Here is a 6,277-nt window from a genome sequence, read left to right as displayed (position 1 = left end):
GCACAGGTACCTGCTGGATTGTTCTTGAAGCCACTGCATTACATTAATGCCACACTAAGCAGATGCTCATTTGCAGCTGATGTCTAGGAAAAGCACGTTATTTGGAGATCTATTGGGGATTTTTCCCGTAAAACTTCATGTTTTTCTTCATTCTCTTCATACTCTTTCTGGTGTTTGGTATGAAAATGATTTAATATAAATATTGGTTATTTGGTAATTTTCCTTGTCTCAAAATTTTGAGCTGATGTAATTGATATTTCCCCATAACAAATGGTCATGAATTGTGAACACTTTAAAAGCAGAAACTTTTCTTGAAAATTAACGGTCTAGGTGGAAGTAAATAACTAAAAATAAAATCCAGTTCATCAAGATAACTTTCTATAATATCATGAGTGCTAATACACTAAGCTAAACTTTCTGTGAAGAAAAAGTAAGTAAGTATTTCCGGCTTTGTAGGCCAGACGGTCTCCAGGACAAATATACTACTCAATTTTGCCCTTCCAAAGGCAGCCACAGAAAATATGTAAACAAACAAGCATGACTGCAGAAACACCTATGACTTCTGCGGGTCCTACACACTTTTGCCTTAAGGGATCCTCTCATAATAAAATGAATTAAAAATTATTTTTGGGCCCCAGTCACTGAGCCGCCGCCGAGGACTCAGCAGCCTCCCCCTCCGAGCCCCCTGGCTTCCCGCCGTTCCGTCCCCCCTGCCCGCCTTCTCCCGCCGCCGCCGCCGCCTTCCGCAGGCTGTTTCCACCAAGGAAAAGGAATCGTATCGTATGTCCGCTATCCAGAACCTCCACTCTTTCGACCCCTTTGCTGATGCAAGTAAGGGTGATGACCTGCTTCCTGCTGGCACTGAGGATTATATCCATATAAGAATTCAACAGAGAAACGGCAGGAAGACCCTTACTACTGTCCAAGGGATCGCTGATGATTACGATAAAAAGAAACTAGTGAAGGCGCTTAAGAAGAAGTTTGCCTGCAATGGTACTGTAATTGAGCATCCAGAATATGGAGAAGTAATTCAGCTACAAGGTGACCAACGCAAGAACATATGCCAGTTCCTCGTAGAGACTGGACTGGCTAAGGACGATCAGCTGAAGGTTCATGGGTTTTAAGTACTTGTGGCTCACTGAAGCTTAAGTGAGGATTTCCTTGCAATGAGTAGAATTTCCCTTCTGTCCCTTGTCACAAGTTTAAAAACCTCACAGCTTGTATAATGTAACCATTTGGGGTCCGCTTTTAACTTGGACTAGTGTAACTCCTTCATGCAATAAACTGAAAAGAGCCAAAAAAAAAAAAAAAAAAAAATTATTTTTGCTGTGGGTCCCATACACTTTTGCTTTATAGGTTTCTCTCACCATAATACAACAAATTAAAAATTATTTTTAATATAACTTTAAGTACTTTACAATTTAATTTATTTCTGTTTCAGGCAAAATTTAATAGCCTTATGAGTCCTAAAAATTACATTTTTTTCCTTGTGTGAGAAAAAATTAAACAATTTTTGACCTAAATATTCATTTTTTCTTCTAATTTTTTTAAATTAAACATGTCATAGGCTTCTAAAAAACTGTGCCTAATGGATAAATTGGCTCTGCATGGCTGTGCTCCAACAAAACTTTATTTGGTGGCAAGTTGTTAAACCTGCACAAAACAATTATACAAGTTTACTATTATTATATAATCTCTATTATTCTGCCTGGTATTGTTTCTTAAATTTTAAAAACAATTGATGGCTCAAATATTCTTCCTAAATGTACCTACTTCATTTATACTGTATTAATAATCATATTAACAGTCAATCTTATCCATACTTATTTAACCATTTGAAAGTCCTTAAAAATTGTCAGACTGGATTGACCATACTAGTTGAAATCATCCATTCTGATTGGTCAATGCGTAGTCATTGTTAACTATTTTTAATACCACTCTTAGGAACAGCTCCAGTCTCCAGCTTCCAGAGCGAGCAACACAGAAGATAGGTGATTTCTGCATTTTCAACTGAGGTACTGGGTTCATCTCACTAGGGAGTGCCGGCCAGCTGCTGCAGCCCAACCAGTGAGAGCTGAAGCAGGGCGAGGCATCGCCTCACCTGGGAAGTGCAAGGGGGAAGGGAATCCCTTTTCCTAGCCAGGGGTACTGAGACACACAACACCTGGAAAATCGGGTAACTCCCACCCCAATACTGCACTTTACCAAGGGTCTTAGCAAACAGGCACACCAGGAGATTATATCCCACACCTGGCCAGGAGGGTCCCATGCCCACGGAGCCTCCCTCATTGCTAGCACAGCAATCCGTGATCTAACAGCAAGGCAGCAGCCAGGCTGGGGGAGGGGCACTCGCCATTGCTGAGGCTTAAGTAGGTAAACAAAGCCGCTGGGAAGCTCGAACTGGGTGGAGCTCACAGCAGCTCAAGGAGGCCTGCCTGTCTCTGTAGACTCCACCTCTGGGGACAGGGCACAGCTAAACAACAACAACAACAAAAAAAGCAGCAGAAACCTCTGCAGATGCAAATGACTGTATCTGACAGCTTTGAAGAGAGCAGTGGATCTCCCAACACGGAGGTTGAGATCTGAGAAGGGACAGAATGCCTGCTCAAGTGGGTCCCTGACCCCTGAGTAGCCTAACTGGGAGACATCCCCCACTAGCGGCAGACCGACACCCAACACCTCACACGGTGGAGTACACCCCTGAAAGGAAGCTTCCAAAGCAAGAATCAGGTACACTCGCTGTTCAGCAATATTCTATCTTCTGCAGCCTCTGCTGCTGATACCCAGGCAAACAGGGTCTGGAGTGGACCTCAAGCAATCTCCAACAGACCTACAGCTGAGAGTCCTGACTGTTAGAAGGAAAACTAACAAACAGGAAGGGCACCCACACCAAAACTCCATCAGTACATCACCATCATCAAAGACCAGAGGCAGATAAAACCACAAAGATGGGGAAGAAGCAGGGCAGAAAAGCTGGAAATTCAAAAAATAAGAGCGCATCTCCCCCTCCAAAGGAATGCAGCTCATCGCCAGCAATGGATCAAAGCTGGATGGAGAATGACTTTGACGAGATGAGAGAAGAAGACTTCAGTCCAACAAACTTCTCAGAGCTAAAGGAGGAATTACGTACCCAGCACAAAGAAACTAAAAATCTTGAAAAAAAGAGTGGAAGAATTGATAACTAGAATAATTAATGCAGAGAAGGCCATGAACGAAATGACAGAGATGAAAACCATGACACGAGAAATACGTGACAAATCCACAAGCTTCAGTAACAGACTCAATCAACTGGAGGAAAGAGTATCAGTGATTGAGGATCAAATGAATGAAATGAAGCGAGAAGAGAAATCTAAAGAAAAAAGAAGAAAAAGAAATGAACAAAGCCTGCAAAAAGTATGGGATTATGTAAAAAGACCAAATCTACATCTGATTGGGGTGCCTGAAAGTGAGGGGGAGAATGGAACCAAGTAGGAAAACACTCTTCAGGATATCATCCAGGAGAACTTCCCCAACCTAGTAGGGCAGGCCAACATTCAAATTCAGGAAATACAGAGAACACCACAAAGATACTCCTCAAGAAGAGCAACTCCAAGACACATAATTGCCAGATTCACCAAAGTTGAAATGAAGGAAAAAATCTCAAGGACAGCCAGAGAGAAAAGTCGGGTTACCCACAAAGGGAAGCCCATCAGACTAACAGCAGATCTCTCGGCAGAAACCCTACAAGCCAGAAGAGAGTGGGGGCCAATATTCAACATTCTTAAAGAAAAGAATTTTAAACCCAGAATTCCATATCCGGCCAAACTAAGTTTCATAAGTGAAGGACAAATAAAATCCTTTACAGATAAGCAAATGCTTAGAGATTTTGTCACCACCAGGCCTGCCTTACAAGAGACCCTGAAGGAAGCCCTAAACATGGAAAGGAACAACCGGTACCAGCCATTGCAAACACATGCCAAAATGTAAAGACCAGGGAGGCTAGGAAGAAACTGCATCAACTAACGAGCAAAATAACCAGTTAATATCATAATGGCAGGAACAAGTTCACACATAACAATATTAACCTTAAATGTAAATAGACTAAATGCTCCAATTAAAAGACACAGACTGGCAAACTGGATAAAGAGTCAAGACCCATCAGTCTGCTATATTCAGGAGACCCATCTCACATGCAGAGACATACATAGGCTCAAAATAAAGGGATGGAGGAAGATCTACCAAGCAAATGGAGAACAAAAAAAAGCAGGGGTTGCAATCCTAGTCTCTGATAAAACAGACTTTAAACCATCAAAGATCAAAAGAGACAAAGAAGGCCATTACATAATGGTAAAGGGATCAATTCAACAGGAAGAGCTAACTATCCTAAATATATATGCACCCAATACAGGAGCACCAGGACTCATAAAGCAAGTCCTTAGAGACTTACAAAGAGACTTAGACTCCCATACAATAATAATGGGAGACTTCAACACCCCACTGTCAACATTAGACAGATCAACGAGACAGAAAGTTAACAAGGATATCCAGGAATTGAAATCATCTCTGCAGCAAGCAGACCTAATAGACATCTACAGAACTCTCCACCCCAAATCAACAGAATATACATTCTTCTCAGCACCACATCGCACTTATTCCAAAATTGACCACATAATTGGAAGTAAAGCACTCCTCAGCAAATGTACAAGAACAGAAATTATAACAAACTGTCTCTCAGACCACAGTGCAATCAAACTAGAACTCAGGACTAAGAAACTCAATCAAAACCACTCAACTACATGGAAACTGAATAACCTGCTCCTGAATGATTACTGGGTACATAACGAAATGAAGGCAGAAATAAAGATGTTCTTTGAAACCAATGAGAACAAAGATACAACATACCAGAATCTCTGGGACACGTTTAAAGCAGGGTGTAAAGGGAAATTTATAGCACTAAATGCCCACAAGAGAAAGCTGGAAAGATCTAAAATTGACACTCTAACATCACAATTAAAAGAACTAGAGAGGCAAGAGCAAACACATTCAAAAGCTAGCAGAAGGCAAGAAATAACTAAGATCAGAGCAGAACTGAAGGAGATAGAGACACAAAAAACCCTCCAAAAAATCAATAAATCCAGGAGTTGGTTTTTTGAAAAGATCAACAAAATTGATAGACTGCTAGCAAGACTAATAAAGAAGAAAAGAGAGAAGAATCAAATAGACGCAATAAAAAATGATAAAGGGGATATCACCACCGACCCCACAGAAATGCAAACTACCATCAGAGAATACTATAAACACTGCAAATAAACTGCAAAACCTAGAAGAAATGGATAAATTCCTGGACACTTACACTCTTCCAAGACTAAACCAGGAAGAAGCTGAATCCCTGAATAGACCAATAGTAGGCTCTGAAATTGAGGCAATAATTAATAGCCTACCATCCAAAAAAAGTCCAGGACCAGATGGATTCACAGCTGAATTCTACCAGAGGTACAAGGAGGAGCTGGTACCATTCCTTCTGAAACTATTCCAATCAATAGAAAAAGAGGGAATCCTCCCTAACTCATTTTATGAGGCCAACATCATCCTGATACCAAAGCCTGGCAGAGACACAACAAAAAAAGAGAATTTTAGACCAATATCCCTGATGAACATCGATGCAAAAATCCTCAATAAAATACTGGCAAACTGGATCCAGCCGCACATCCAAAAGCTTATCCACCATGATCAAGTGGGCTTCATCCCTGGGATGCAAGGCTGGTTCAACATATGCAAATCAATAAATGTAATCCAGCATATAAACAGAACCAAAGATAAAAACCACATGATTATCTCAATAGACGCAGAAAAGGCCTTTGACAAAATTCAACAGCCCTTCATGCTAAAAACTCTCAATAAATTCGGTATTGATGGAACATATCTCAAAATAATAAGAGCTATTTATGACAAACCCACAGCCAATATCATACAGAATGGGCAAAAACTGGAAAAATTCCCTTTGAAAACTTGCACAAGACAAGGATGCCCTCTCTCACCACTCCTATTCAACATAGTGTTGGAAGTTCTGGCTAGGGCAATCAGGCAAGAGAAAGAAATAAAGGGTATTCAGTTAGGAAAAGAAGAAGTCAAATTGTCCCTGTTTGCAGATGACATGATTGTATATTTAGAAAACCCCATTGTCTCAGCCCAAAATCTCCTTAAGCTGATAAGAAACTTCAGCAAAATCTCAGGATACAAAATTAATGTGCAAAAATCACAAGCATTCTTATACACCAGTAACAGACAAACAGAGAGC

At 40.7% G+C, this 6,277-nt stretch overlaps 1 pseudogene across 1 annotated transcript; it reads left to right on the top strand.

Moving 5' to 3' along the window:
- Positions 1-646: 646 nt before the first annotated feature.
- Positions 647-1,317, top strand: LOC104667403 (annotated as a pseudogene). Its single transcript, XR_748669.2, has one exon. The product of XR_748669.2 is annotated as a eukaryotic translation initiation factor 1 pseudogene (transcript).
- Positions 1,318-6,277: the final 4,960 nt, after the last annotated feature.

The sequence above is a fragment of the Rhinopithecus roxellana genome, chromosome 1 (assembly GCF_007565055.1).
Source record: "Rhinopithecus roxellana isolate Shanxi Qingling chromosome 1, ASM756505v1, whole genome shotgun sequence".
Taxonomy (NCBI): domain Eukaryota; kingdom Metazoa; phylum Chordata; class Mammalia; order Primates; family Cercopithecidae; genus Rhinopithecus; species Rhinopithecus roxellana.
The sequence above is the reverse complement of the archived record's forward strand: the minus strand, read 5'-3'. Positions and strand labels throughout refer to the sequence as shown.